Raw genomic sequence first — 14,950 nt, 5'->3', positions numbered from 1 at the left:
AGAGGCAGAAGAGATTAAGAAGAGGTGGCAAGATTACACAGAAGAACGATACAAGAAAGAGCTTAACGTCCCTGATAACCACGATGGGGTGCTCAGTGACCTCGAGCCAGACATCCTGGAATGTGAAGTCAAATGGGCCTTAGAAAGTCTGAGCAACAACAAAGCTAGTGGAGGTGACAGTATTCCAGCTGAGCTATTCAAAAACTTAAAAGACGATGCAGTAAAAGTGCTACACTCAATATGCCAGCAAATTTGGAAAACTCAGCAGTGGCCACAGGACTGGAACAGGTCAGTTTACATTCCGATCCCAAAGAATGGCAATGCCAAATAATGTTCAAACTACCGCACCATTGCTTTCATTTCACATGCTAGCAAAGTTATGCTCAAAATCCTACAAGCTAGGCTCCAGCAGTATGTGGACCAAGAACTACCAGAAGTACAGGCAGGATTTCGAAGAGGAACAACACACGCTGGATCATGGAGAAAGCTAGCTAGTTCCAGAAAAACATCTACTTCTGCTTCATTGACTATGCTAAAGTCTTTGATTGTGTGGATCACAACACAATGTGGCAAGTTCTTAAAGAGATAGGAGTACCAGACCATCTTAATTGTCTCTTGAGAAACCTATATGCGGGTCAAGAAGCAGCAGTGAGAAATGGACACGGAACCACTGATTGGTTCAAAATTGAATAAGGAGTTTGGCAAGGCTGTATACTGTCACCCTGCCTATTTAACTGATATGCGGAGCACATTATGAGAAAGGCGGGGCTAGATGAATCACCAGTCCCAGATTGCTGGGAGAAATATCAACAACCTCAGATATGCAGATGATACCATTCTAATGGCAGAAATTGAAGAGGAACTAAAGAGCCTCTTGATGCAGGTGAAGGAGGAGAGTGCAAAAGAAATTAAAAGATGCTTCCTCCTGGGGAGGAAAGCTATGGCAAATCTGGACAGCATACTAAAAAGCAGAGACATCACTCTTCCAACAAATGTGCGTATAGTCAAGGCTATGGTTTTCCCAGTTGCAATGTATGGCTGTGAAAACTGGACCATAAGGAAGGCTGAGCACCAAAGAATTGAGGCCTTTGAATTGTGGTGCTAGAGAAGACTCCTACGATTCCCTTGGGCTGCAAGGTGATCATAACAGCCAGTGCTAGAGGAGATCAACCCTGACTGCTCTTCAGAAGGCCAGGTACTGAAGATGATACTCAAATACTTTGGCCACCTAATGAGAAGGAAGGACTCCCTGGAGAAGAGCCTATTGCTGGGAACAATAGATGGCAAAAGAAGAAGGGGATGGCAGAGGATGAGGTGGCTAGATGGAGTCACTGAAGCAGTTGGCGTGAGCTGAAGTGGACTCCTGGGGATGGTGGAGGACAGGAGGGCGTGGAGGAATGTTTTCCATGGGATCGTGATGGGTCAGACACGACTTTGCGACTAACAACAACATCTCTGGAATGGCCCACTAAAAGCCCAGACCTCATTGCAATTGATAATCTGTAGCAGGATTTAAAAGCTGTTGTTCTCTATTGGTCCCCATCCAATGTGGCAGAGATGGAGCAGTTGTGTTAGAAGTAATGAGCAAATTTTGTAGGATTTGGAAGAACACAAGGGGTCTGGCCTTGATGCACACACCCAATCAAGCATGGCAAGGGGTGAGAGGATAAAAATGGTTTTTATTCTTGAGGATAAGTTCGATCACAAACGAAAGGGTAATCAACTTGGGACACATGGTCCAGTTCCCTTTTATACTTTCACTGACCAGGTAGCAATAACAGTCCCTGGTTATCAACACCACCTCCTGGGAGACCCTGGCACAAGACTGATCGACATGGCGCATGCTGATACACCAAGGCTGCCAAACATCTGAAGCCAGAAGGACAACCATAGCACAAGAGAAGCGAGCACTCTGTAAAGCTAGAGTTGCAAATGTTGCAACAGTGGTGCCCACACATGTCTGCCTGACATGTGGCAGAACACTCCGTGCCCGTATCGACCTTATCAGCCACCTGCGGACACACCGTGGACAGCTCACAACCCATTAGATGTCAAGGTCCTCATCAAAAATGAGGACAAACATCAGCAATAGCAGACATTCATTGGATTGAAATTCCCACTGTGGATGCTGATTGGTATATTGGAATTCTAGTGCTCCCTGGGAGGCTGGGGCTTGGAGCCTCAAGGGGTCTCGCAATCACTGCCTCTGAAATTTGCTTCCAATTGCTTCGGCATTACAGGAGACATGACTAGCATGTTGCACTTAATGCTGGCCGACAAGGTATGCCCTACAGTCCAGATGCTCAAAGCCAACTGAGGTTTACTTAAGAAGACACATACCTGTAGTTGCTGCCAAAGGTGCTTCTATCTAGTATTGACTCAGGGGATGAATACTTTTGCAACAAGTGCCAGTTTGGCTTTATTAACTTGTGTACCCTGTTAAAAAATTGTTTGCACCTTCACAACTTGTGTTCATCAAGTGGTAAGAATGCCAATTTAATCCATTACAATTCCAGGTTGAAATACAACAAAATATAGAAAAGTCAAAAGAAGGTGGCAAGACTGCTATAATTCAACCTGAGGTGACTGAGATAGCAAAGAGGTGAAACTTCCAGAGAGGTCCAGGCAAAACAAGGAAGCTGGTTTCTTAAATATTCAATTCAGATAAGTCACAGTCATCTTCTCAACATTGTCACCTTTCTCTTTCCCCCACAGATATTTTTCTTATAGCAGTGGCAGATCCCTGCCTGAACCCCAGCTTTTACTGTTTCCTCTAGAAGATCTGACAAGTAGTTCAGAATTTAGAATCTTCTCCAGGATTCACTAGTCTAGCAATAGCAAAGATTTCAGGTAATCTCCATTAAACAGTAATTCAGGGATATCCCAATGAAGTTAGAACTATAGGTGCCTATTTCCACTTTTCTTTTACAGCTTTGAAAAAGTTTCCCACCCTCATGCCAAAGCATCATTTATTTTATCCAATGACCCCCAATCTCAGAACCTGTAGATCTCACCAATTATTGCTGAGAGTAGAGACCAATTTTCTGAAAGCAATATTATTTAAACAGATAAAAGAATAAAATCCAGGCTTACCTCTTCTCTGCTACTATAGTTTTAATGGTGAAAACTGACAGCAAAACAGTGCAGTTTCCACAGGGAGATAAATAGGAAAGGGCTTAGCAAGGTTTTCTTTTGCCAACAGGAAGCCAAAGTCCTTGGTAGCCAGAATCAACAATATAAAATGGGAGGAGCTGCAGAAGGAAAACTGGGTTGAAAGCCAGTGAACAAATAATGTCCTGAACTGAATTACTTTGGTCTGTGTGCATGCACACATGCATGTGTGTTTGTGTGTGAGAGAGAGACGCACAGAGAAAGGATTAAACAAGATAGAACAGAAGACTGAGGGGGGACATGATATCCCTCTATACGTCCATCAAAGGCTGTCACAAAGAAGAGGATAAAGATCCCTTCTTGCTGATACCAGAGTGTAGGACATGGAATAATCAATTCAAGTTGTGACAACCCTGATACAGAGCAATACAACAGTGGAACCAGCTGCCTAGAGAGGTTGTGGGCTCTCCCACACTAGAGACATTCAAGGCAAAACTAGACAGCCATCTGAGTGGGATGGTGTAACATGCTGTCCTGCAACAACAGGGGGTTGGTCCCAACGGCCTTCATGGCCCCTTCCAACAATACTGTTCTATGATTTCATAGACATCCACCATCTGCTGCACTCCAGTGCACACTGTCAGTATAAGAACCTTCTCCAAAGATTTCTACTGATTTGTTTGCATCATCATTCCACAGGATATGAAAATTTGTTATCTGAAGGTGCAGTTAGAGTGTCATTGTATTCTCTGTTTTGCATTTGACTCTTCAGAGAAGATGTACTCCAATTTTCAAAACAAATACATGCAGGTGTGATCAGCTATTAATGATAAAGTTAGCTTACCTTCTCTAGATGGCCTGGGAGGCCCCTTCTGGCTCACTCTGTTTCTATGTTTCTAAACTCTTTCAGAATGCTAAATATTTTCCACTATCACCTTAAACTAGATATAGTTGGCTCATATTAGAGGGTGACACTTTCCTAAAATTTATTCCTAGGAACAATTTGCCCATCTCTAATTCTCATCATTTCCTATAGTCAAACAAATCTTGCCTTTCTGTTCTGCCAAACACTGGATTTCTTGTCTTCTTTATCCACCACCACTTTCTTCACTTGGACTCATTTGCTGCATGTGACAGCCAACTCCCACCTCCTTTGGAATGCCACAAATCTTTTCAGGTAGAATAATGAAACTACTTAAATTTCTACCCATGTACAGCCTCTCACACCAGGGTTCAGGCAAGTCCAGAGACTGCTTTTTAAGGATAAATATCAACAACCTCAGATATGCAGATGATACCACTCTCATGGCAGAAAGTGAAGAGGAACGGCCTCTTGATGTGGGTGAAGGAGGAGAGCGCAAAAGTTGGCTTGAAACTCAACATTAAGAAAACATTAAGATCATGGCATACGGTCCTCTCACCTCCTGGCAAATAGATGGGGAAGAAATGGAGGTAGTGACAGATTTTATTTTCCTGGGCTCCAAGATCACCGCAGACAGGGACTGCAGCCAAGAAATTAAAAGAAGCTTGCTCCTGGGGAGGAAAGCTATGGCAAATGTAGACAGCATACTAAAAAGCAGAGACATCACCCTGCCAACAAAAGTGCGTATAGTCAAGGCTATGGTTTTCCCAGTTGCAATGTATGGCTGTGAAAGCTGGACCATAAGGAAGGCTGAGCACCAAAGAATTGAGGCCTTTGAACTGTGGTGCTGGAGGAGACTGCTGTGAGTCCCTTGGACCGCAAGGCAATCAAACCAGTCAGTGCTAGAGGAGATCAACCCTGACTGGTCTTTAGAAGGCCAGATCCTGAAGATGGAACTCAAATACTTTGGCCACCTAATGAGAAGGAAGGACTCCCTGGAGAAGAGCCTATTGCTGGGAACAATAGATGGCAAAAGAAGAAGGGGATGGCAGAGGATGAGGTGGCTAGATGGAGTCACTGAAGCAGTTGGTGTGAGCTTAAGTGGACTCCTGGGGATGGTGGAGGACAGGAGGGCTTGTAGGAGTGTTGTCCATGGGGTCACGATGGGTCGGACATGACTTTGCGACTAACAACAACAACAAACCCAAATAAAAATGGTCTAGAGGAAATCTCCAGGCAGTCCCAGATAAGTGGGTCTGAACCTTAGGCCATAAGGTTCTCAGTTTAAGCATTGGAATCCCTTATAGTTAGTAGGGCTCTGGCATAAAATGAGAAGATCTCATCCAGGGGAGCAATCATTAATGGTTTCCTAGAATGGCTTAAACTTCTTAACAGAACATGGTAGCAAAGTTGCATAATCAGAATTAACTATCCAAGAATTAGCTACCTAATTACTGCGACTGACTGAGCCACATTCCATGTGGTGATCACAGTGGCAGCTAGTGATGGTTCTTTTCTGCTTGCAAAATCACATTTCTAGCAACAAAATTTTGCAGCTGGAGTGCTAGATGAATCTCCTAAAAAGAAGATGTCCCAATTCCCTGCAAAAAGGAAGTAGCACTTGTGCATTTATTGCACCACTATAACAACCATTTGCCACAGGCACCTGATTTGGGATGAACATCTGGCCTAGCCTGGAAGATCTCCACCTAGGTTCACTCCTCAGCAATGCTCCAGAACAGGGATACATAACTCTACTAATTGCTGCTTGAAGCCATTATGGGAAGTGATAGTCTCAAGAATCAAGCAGTGAGAATGAACAGACAGATCTGTAGGGAAGAGTGAATAGTCTAGAACCTCTGGAGTTTATTGGTGAGATCAACCAAGACCCCTGCAGTTTACTTACAACAGTGCGCTACCGGGTAGAAGTACAAGCATGTACAACATGGGTCCTCAAACTACAGCCCACAGGCCAGATCCAGCCCACCATGCTCATTTATCTGGCCCCCCTCAGAGCTTTTGGACTTGCTTGGAGAAAACAATCTCCAAGCAAGTCCAAAAGCTCTGAGCCGGCGCAGGTGTTCTTTGAAACTGAGCAGAGAGCTGGTGCATGCACCTAACTGTAAAAGCTCAACTGCACATGTGCTGATTCTTCCCCTGCCCCACCCTGCCCCTCCACTGCATGCATATACAGAGTGGGAATACGGAGCAGGAAACATAGGAGAAGAGGGCAGAAGAGAGAGGGAGAGAGAGACAAAGACACTAAAAAAGGATTAAAGGTAAGAAAAAAATACAACTTTTTAAATCTATTTTTAATTATGTGAGCCTGGGGAGGAACAGGCTGTACAGCCTTCTCTGAGTAAGTTGCCACCACCTTGCTGAGCCCAGGGCAGACAGGCTGAGGTGGAGCAGGGCTGGGGCTCCCGCACCTCCGCCACTGCCTTCTCCGACCAAGCGAGCAAGCATTTTTTAATTTTAATTATTTTTAAATGTTAATTAATATTAAATTTAATTTTAATTTTAATTATTTTAATTGAATTAATTTTTAATGTGCAGTGTGCATAGGAATTCATTCATTTTTTTTAAACTATAGTCCGGCCCTGCAACAGTCTGAAGGACAGTGAACTGGCCCCCTGTTGAAAAAGTTTGAGGACCCCTGGTCTACAAATTCCCAGCCCATGTACAGACATTTTTATAACTTGCTAGTCACATATGCAGATACAGAGAACTGGGTTTTCAGATAATAACAGTACAATAACACCTTGTTGTCTTCATACACAAAACAATGCTCTGACATATAAGTAACAATTGGATAGAAAATATTACTGATTGAGCTTTATTGACATGTCAATACAGTAAATTCTAGCAGTTTGAAACAGCCTCTGAGTCTGTTTAAACATGGAAATATGCCTGCGTGGGGAATCATTCAGAAAACCAGTTTGACAGCTATGCTACGCCTAATGCTATGCCTTTTTATTTAACCGTCATTTTACGAATTAGGGATTTCAGATGCTTAAGTTAACAGTTGCATTTTACTTTAATTAATTAATTAATTATCTTATGAATGTGATTTATTCATTCTTGCTTATCATCGGTTTTAACTTGATGGTATTCTATTATTACTGATTGTATTTATATTTATTATTATTGTATTATGGACTGTATTTTTATTGTTGTTGATTTTATGTTCTGTAAGCTGTCTTGAGACGTTTAGTGAAAGACAGGATAGAAATGTTTTATTAAATTTTAATTAAAATTTATGAGGATGGCGGGCTTTGTATTCATTTTCTGAGCTTCTGATTGGCTGCATGCTCCCGGCATATGCCTCTGCTTAATTGGAAACTTTTCTTATTGCAGCTGTGAATTTTTGCATGGATTAAGAGGGTGCACTCAAACAGAATGGATAGTTTTTGTATCAGCTGCTTGAACATTCTTAGCAAATGGACACTTTTGTGTCAGCTGCCTGGGGCTGAGCAGAACACAGGTATTTCCTACTTATGGTGTTAGCTTGTGACAGGGTCTTTTTCTTCCTTTTCTTGAATATCACGGGAACCCGTCATCAAGATGGATGTCAAACCCTACTCCCAGACCACATACAAAACACACAAGGCATAGTCTTTTATTTTTCTCAATAACCTTTATTTGGACCATGGAATTCTCTAACAGAAGGAAGAACAGTATGAGAAACTTTTTTCTCCGCAACCATCTAATTTCAGCATTTTATGGGAGAGTTGTCATTATTAAATTATGGTTGCAATACTACAAAGGGACAGGCAGAACATGTGCAGCCTGAGTATTCCTCAGTGCTGTGTAGGTACACGGACATACAGACATCTAGGTGTGCACAGAATATGGCTTAAGGAGTGTTCTCTCTAGCAAAAGCATTTTGTGCACACACCATAGCAATAAGTTTTCATCAGCAAACCAAGTCTTGCATAGTGATAAAAATCTGATGATGTGATGAGGCAAATATGTGACTTAACCATTGATAAAATTAGGAGGGAAGCATGTATGTAAGAAGGAAGAGAGTGCCTGAAAGATAAAAGACATGAAATAAGATACAAGAATGGAGGTAGAAGTGGCTTCAGGTGTTACTAGAATTTTAAATAGGATTATCATTGCAGAACATGTTGCTCAAACTTTGTGAATTCAATCATTAGCAACTGTACATTTCACTAAATTTACTGTATATTGATTAGTTAACATTACTACATTGTTTGAATGACCTAAATATTGCACGATAGGATAGGGCAGCCTATGTTATGGTTGGCCTGGAGTGGCCCATTCAGCCAGACCATAATGACTCCATCTAACCTAGACCCAAGAGACAGCAGCCTGATGTTGCTGCCTCACTCTGTCTAATGAGCATCTTTTGTTTTGACTGTAACATAAACAGTAAGACAAACTGCTTTATACAGAGAAACATCTAAAACTCTGCAAAACACCAGTGGTTGTATGCAAATAATTATTATTCACTGCCAGTAACAATTCTCCCAATCACCAGTGTGTTGTGAAGTACAGAGGGCTTTCAAAAACAATGAACAGTATAGATTTCTTGGTTTTCCAAATCAAAAGCACACCCTACTTTTGAAATTCTTTGTTAGCATTACACAGAAGGATTATGTGCAATAAATATTCCCCATAGAAGAGAAAAGAAAATTATTATGATGTAAAGAACACTATAGAGTTGAAATCTCTAGCAGCTGCAGGCTTTCTCTCATACACATAATCAAGCAGGCTTAATACTCTGTGGTGGCTTAAGGTTTCTTGATAATGGCAGGAGGTTCTAGTTTCCACTGACATCATTGAGCACTTAATAATACACAGGGACCTTGAAGATTAGCAGTCTCCAGCAGCTCAGCATGAATGGAGCATTCAGCTATTGCAGGATTTAATGAACTCATGTTTAGTGCTGTGGAATACATGAAATCTATGTTAAGGAGTTTTTCGCACATTATTCAGAGGCAAACTTTTCTCACTAAACATTTCCCATCAAGGGATTCTCAGAGCATCCAGCCATTTTCTCCACACCGTGCATTACTTTAAACACCTCTATCATGTCTCCCCTTACTGTTGGGTAGACCTGCATAGGACTGCACAACTGGATCTTTTTATATCTGTGCATCCCAAGATATGCCTGTATAACTCTTCTTGCTTTCCCTATTTCCTTCATGTGAGCCAACCCTTGCATTGTTTGGTTCAGTATTTTTATATGTATATTACAGGCAGGGAGCAGTGACACTGAGGAAATACCACCTAGCCTAACACCATGGAGCAAGCTGGTGACTGAGATGAAACTTGTACTGAGAACTTCCAGGTTTTCACTGTTACACAACACATGCTGGTTCTCATTTGTTTTATCTGAACAGTTTCGCTGTGATATTACCTTGCATGGGTCTCTTCCAAGGTATATATTAGAATACTTGACTCAGACATTCTAGAAGATGGACTGAAATTTGCCAAAGAACATGTTTGACTGCAGAAAGGATAGGCAGAAGGGGCAAGGGGCAGCCACTGTCTGGAGAAAGAAAGCCTTAGTTAATGTTTAAGCCATTTTGTTCAGCCTTCCCTGATGGAGAAATGATTGTTACTCCATAGAAAACAATTCAGAAATCCAGTGGTATTGATCTAACTGTGATTAGAATTCTCTTTCTAACTCAGGGTTTGTTTGATTTGTAAAAATGGATCACTAAGTTTCCTACTGAGTTTGTCAGCTTAAAAAAAAAAATGCCCTGCCCATTCCAGTGTAGGCAAAGTCCCTCATTGTTACACTTATACTGCATGGAAGACTCTGGATGAAAGAGCATGATTTATGCCTTCCCTGTGAAATAGTCTAATGTTCTTATACTCATTTGCTCAGTGGATAAGGAATTAGTCGTGTATGGCAACCCTGAAGTATTTTCAAGTGTTTCTTCCCAGTCTGCTGTCATGTTGACAGCTTTTTTTTTGGGGGGGGGGGGGGGGGATGAAATGGGTGTCTGCATCTGTGAAATTGATTAGAGCAGCATTAAGGGTTGCAGGGAAAAGTGGACTCAGGGAAAGGATTAAAGTTATTGTCTGGACAGCAAGTGTACTATTAGATGCCAGTTCTACCAACTGAAAAACAATGACAGGTATACCCACGGTATAAAAATTTCTCAGTATTTCTCTGCTGCCCAGGTCTTGCCTCCACTCAATCATTAGATCTACCATATCTATCTGCTCTTTAATATGTGTATAAACTTTGCCCCAAGCCTTGATAAAACTCTTGCAGAAAACAGGGATCAACACCAGCAAATCTGATTTTACATGGCATATTTATAGTTCCTTGGAAAGTTAGTGATGCTGGATTTTGCTTGACCCTGCTCCATGGATTTCTTCTTTGAAGCAATGATGGGCAACTCTCTATACATGGAGAACCTGTTGAAACGTATCTCTCAACAGATACTGTTTCTGTATTGAGGATACATTTGTTACATAAAGTGTTAAGCCTAAATTGGCTGGAAATCACAAGGTCTTGATTGGAATTTCCCCTGGGCAGGGAAAGAAGCAGAAGCAGTTCTTCCATCACACACATTTGCCCTGCTGTTTGAAGATCAGAACTGCTGGAATTATCTCCTGTTATCTAATCCTGTTTTGTCTAATCCTGCTGCTCAAGGAACAAGCTGTGTGTGGGGTGTTCATCACTGTCTTGCTTCTGCTCTGTTATGATAGTGCTAGAAGTCTCTAATTCTTTCCCCTGTGGTTTTAGACTGAGAAGTCCTGGATTCATATCTCTACTAAACCAAAACTTTCTGCAGGATCTTGAGCTAGTCATCATATCATATCTTAGCCTAGTCTGCCTTCTATAGTTGTTATAATGATAAAGGAGGTGTGGATATTGCCCTGTGTGCCTTGGGAAAGAAAGGTAATAAATTAAATGAAGATATGCCTTACTCCAGTGAACCAACTGGAAATATACCAATACTGCTGGACTCAACCAATATGCTTTGTTCAGGATTGAAGCCTTAAGCTCATTGATGGAGAAGCTATCATTAGCCCATTTTTAAAAATGAGAAACGGTGTAGTGTTCAAGTATCTAGCAGAACTGATGAGATAATCTCAACCAAGCAACAGTCACCATTCTAAACAAAACTCACTGCCAGGGCCACTATGCCAGATTGGTGAGTAGCTGCTTGGAGATTGACATTGTAGGCTGCATAATAGCCTGAAGTGCCTGATCTTGCCTAATCTTGAAAGCTAAGCAGGGTTTGGCCTGGTTGATATGTGGATGGGTGACTTAAATGTTGTGAACTGCCCAGAGAACTTCACCTATGGGCAGTACCTACATGTAATTAATAACAACAACAACAACTGGCTCATTCAGCTAGAAAATGGAGATGAGCACCACCCCCTAGAATCAGATATGACTGGTCTTTAATGTAGAGGGGAAACCTTTACCTTTATATACATACCCCTTCCTTTGCTGTATCACTGGAGAACAGGCTATCTATTCAAGGTCTGGTACAGATTCAGTGGCTGATATGAAGTTGAGATTTGAATTCCTAAGTGCAGATGTGGAAGAGCTCCTGCTTTCAGTTACTGTTCAACATTTTCAAACAATTAAACAATAGAAACAGTATTTACTACTGAATAGACTGTAACTGTGCTAAAGCGGTCCTTGATTCAGTAAAGAGGAGACTATCAGGTTTCCAAGGAAAGCTCCTTTCAAAGAGAGACTGAACACCAGATCTGGGTTTTAAACACTATGCGTGTAACATTTACTCTATGATATAAAGAATACAGAAGGATAAGAATACAAGTTCAGCAATCATCAGTAACAATATCAAGAGGCCTCATTCACACTCGCATTCATGCAACACTCATACTCACAGCCAGTAGACCCTCTCGGTGATCCATCGGGACTGTGGGTGACCAGTAGCAGCACTGTTCTGACACACACGGGAGCTGGAAAGCCCAGTCATTTTATACCTTTAAGTTGATGCGATCAGCTTAGTCCAACTGGATCGAACAGTGAACTCCTCTGAGCAGAGCTGACACACAGAACGTGCTGGTCCTTATCTTGAGCACACGCACTGTGTCACATTCCATTCTCTCTCTGGATGGTACAGCGTGGACTTATCTGTTATGCTCCATTCTCCAACCACTCCTGGCCTCTCAGTTTTCTCAGGCTGGTCAGTCCCATCATGCTTTTTCATTCTTCATTTTCTTCTGGGACTTAGGCCTTCAGGAACCCATGCACACTGTGACATACACCCCCTCTTGATATTGTAATTCTCTTACAATATCAAATATAATAATGAAATTGAGAAAGAATAAAGAGAAGGAAAAAAAAGAAGAAAAAAATCATATAACCTTATCTCATTTGTTTCAATTATGCGTCTTGCTTGGGTTTTAGTGATCTCAAAATCACGTTGCACATTCCTCATTTTTCATTATACAAATCATCCATAATATTATAATTATCATTACAAACATGATCCATACAATTGGGTGAATGAGCAAGTGTAAAAAGGCAGACGCTTTAGGTGAATACCCATAAAACATATCATACCAATAATGTTCGGTTAATGAGCTTTCTTCATCAGCTATCCTCTGGAATTCACCATTTTGATATTGTATCTTAACAAATTCTTTAGCTGTATCCCACCTATGTTTCTGTAAGTGGTTTTTTTATTTGTTCATTCTCCTTCAATAAAGCATTTAGTTTTGCAAAATTTAACCCCAAGGAAAAATTCAACCATTCTTCTCCTTTTGTTAAACTTATTTCTGTGTTTACCATTTCCATAGCATAATGTATGTGTCCAGCTATCATGTTTTCCATATAAGTTATATTACATTTACAGTGTTGTTCCTTTTACAAAATCGTTCCAGCAGAACAGAATATTGATTGAACAGTTGTTACACATAACCATCCTCTTCCAGTATCTATAATAAAAGTATCGTTCTCCATTTTCTGTAGTCTACAAATACCATCCCTAATGTTAAAGCTACATGGTTCCCTTTGGGTTATAGTCTTAGGACGAACAATTCCTATTTCCCAATTTTCAAATCGAGAAAAATCCACTGTGGTGTTGACATTTGTTCCCTTTTTCTGTACATAAAGCATGTTTAGACAAGAAGTAAGGCATCCAAAGCACTCCATTGTTTTTGATTGGCATTGGTTGTATATCACATACTAATCCTGCTGTAGTGGTTTTTGTTTCACTGTACTCTAATGAATACATCTCTACATACCTGCAGACCTACAGATATTGCATGTAATTTATAACTGCTTTCAAAATCATCTCCCATCATTTTTAGTATTTCCATTGTAATCTTCTCAATGTTGGTAATTTATTTGCAGTTTTCTCTATATCCCAAGAATTAGCGACCCCCACCCCGTTAAAGTGTCTCCTAAAATGGTATCTAAGAGGTCTCTTTTTTCTCTTCCACATATCTTGTTTGCCTCTCCTCAAATTGTACATTGCCCATGTCCAGTCCTTACATATAGGTTTTAATTTTGTAACATTAAACAAAGTCATGTTAATATACAAGTTCCATTTATGTATTCTTGGGCCAAATACAAGAGACAAGTATAACAAGTATATTCCATATACTAAAGATCTTTCTACCTTCTTCTCATTCTCACACTGCCCATCCATAGTATTTCTCAGAATTCCCTCCATTACATAAAATTGTATCTCAGCATTACTGCAAGTGAAATTTAAGTAACACGTATTGTCACACCTAGTTTGGTTAGTTAATTCTTTGTACCATTCCTTTATCCTAATGTCTGGTAAGCCTTTAATACAAAATCCTTTATACCAAATTGAGGTAAGATATGAGGTTCTAGTCACTCATGTCTCAATTTTGTAAATTGGAAATAATAATTGCCCTTGTTATTGTCCCAGTTGGTATCCTCCCATAGATACCACAATACTGTTTTTCCCCAACTTTTTAGTGTATTATTAACACAATTTGCAATTTGAATGGAACCAGACATTTTGTATTTTGGATATTCCCACTCTGATAACTTGTCTCTATATGTTTTACAGGTATGTGATAGATAAGGTTTCCCTGTAGTAGATTTCACTCACCGGTTATCCTGTATTTCCCTTCTGTTATTTTCCATTGTTACTATTTTTGTGTTTGTCGTTTGTCAGGAGCACTCTGTGATTGTCTCCCTATGTTCCCCTGTATTTTCCAGTATGTTTTCCACTTAATCCATGTGTTCAACAAATCTAACACCATTTGATTATTTTGATGTCCTGTAATGCATACCCCTCCTTCATGGATCACTGCCTTTTCATGGCGAAGGGGCTTGCGTAGCTCAATGAAGCTATGAGCTATGCTGTGCAGGGCCACCCAAGGCGGACAGGTCACAGCAGAGAGCTCTGACAAAACGTGATCCACTGGAGAAGAAAATGGCAACCCACTCCGGTATCTTTGCCATGAAAACCCCATGGACAGTACCAAAAGGCAAAGAGATATGACACCTGAAGATGAGCCCCTCAGGTTGGAAGGTGTCCAATATGCTACTGGGGAAGAGCGGAGGGCCAGTACTAGTAGTGCCAGAAGAAAAGAAGCGACTGGGTCAAATCCGAAAGGACACTCAGTTGCAGATGTATCTGGTGGTGAAAGGAGAGTCCGATGCTATAAAGATCTACACTCCATATGAACCTGGAATGTAAGATCCATGAATCAAGGCAAACTAGAAGGGGTCAGACAAGAGATGACAAGACTGAACATCAACATCTTAGGAATCAGTGAACTAAAATGGACAGGAATGGGTGAATTTAATTCAGATGACCATCAGGTATACTACTGTAGGCAAGGATCCCTCAGAAGAAATGGAGTAGCCTTCATAGTCAATAAAAGAGTAGGAAAAGCAGTACTGGGATACAATCTCCAAAATGACAGAATGATCTCAGTTCGAATCCAAGGAAAACCATTCAACATCACAATAGTCCAAGTCTATGCCCCAACAACTGATGCTGAAGAGGCTGAAGTTGACCA

At 40.9% G+C, this 14,950-nt stretch overlaps 1 protein-coding gene across 4 annotated transcripts in view; it reads right to left on the bottom strand.

The window, feature by feature from the left end:
- The window catches only part of LOC123031870 (sulfotransferase family cytosolic 1B member 1-like), a 39,407-nt gene extending 25,066 nt beyond the window's left edge, over window positions 1–14,341 (bottom strand). The window contains exon 1 of one of the 4 annotated variants that reach the window (XM_044447285.1): window positions 11,924–14,341. The gene's annotated coding sequence lies outside the window, so the exon portion shown is untranslated. Of the gene's footprint in view, window positions 1–3,093; window positions 3,497–9,359; window positions 11,732–11,824; window positions 11,849–11,923 lie in introns of those variants that run through there. The other 3 variants (XM_044447287.1, XM_044447284.1, XM_044447283.1) reach the window with 3 other exon arrangements.
- Window positions 14,342–14,950: the final 609 nt, after the last annotated feature.

This window comes from Varanus komodoensis, unplaced genomic scaffold, assembly GCF_004798865.1.
Source record: "Varanus komodoensis strain SLA01 unplaced genomic scaffold, ASM479886v1 scaffold51, whole genome shotgun sequence".
Taxonomy (NCBI): domain Eukaryota; kingdom Metazoa; phylum Chordata; class Lepidosauria; order Squamata; family Varanidae; genus Varanus; species Varanus komodoensis.
Note: the sequence above shows the minus strand (reverse complement) of the source record. Positions and strands in the feature narration are given on the sequence as shown.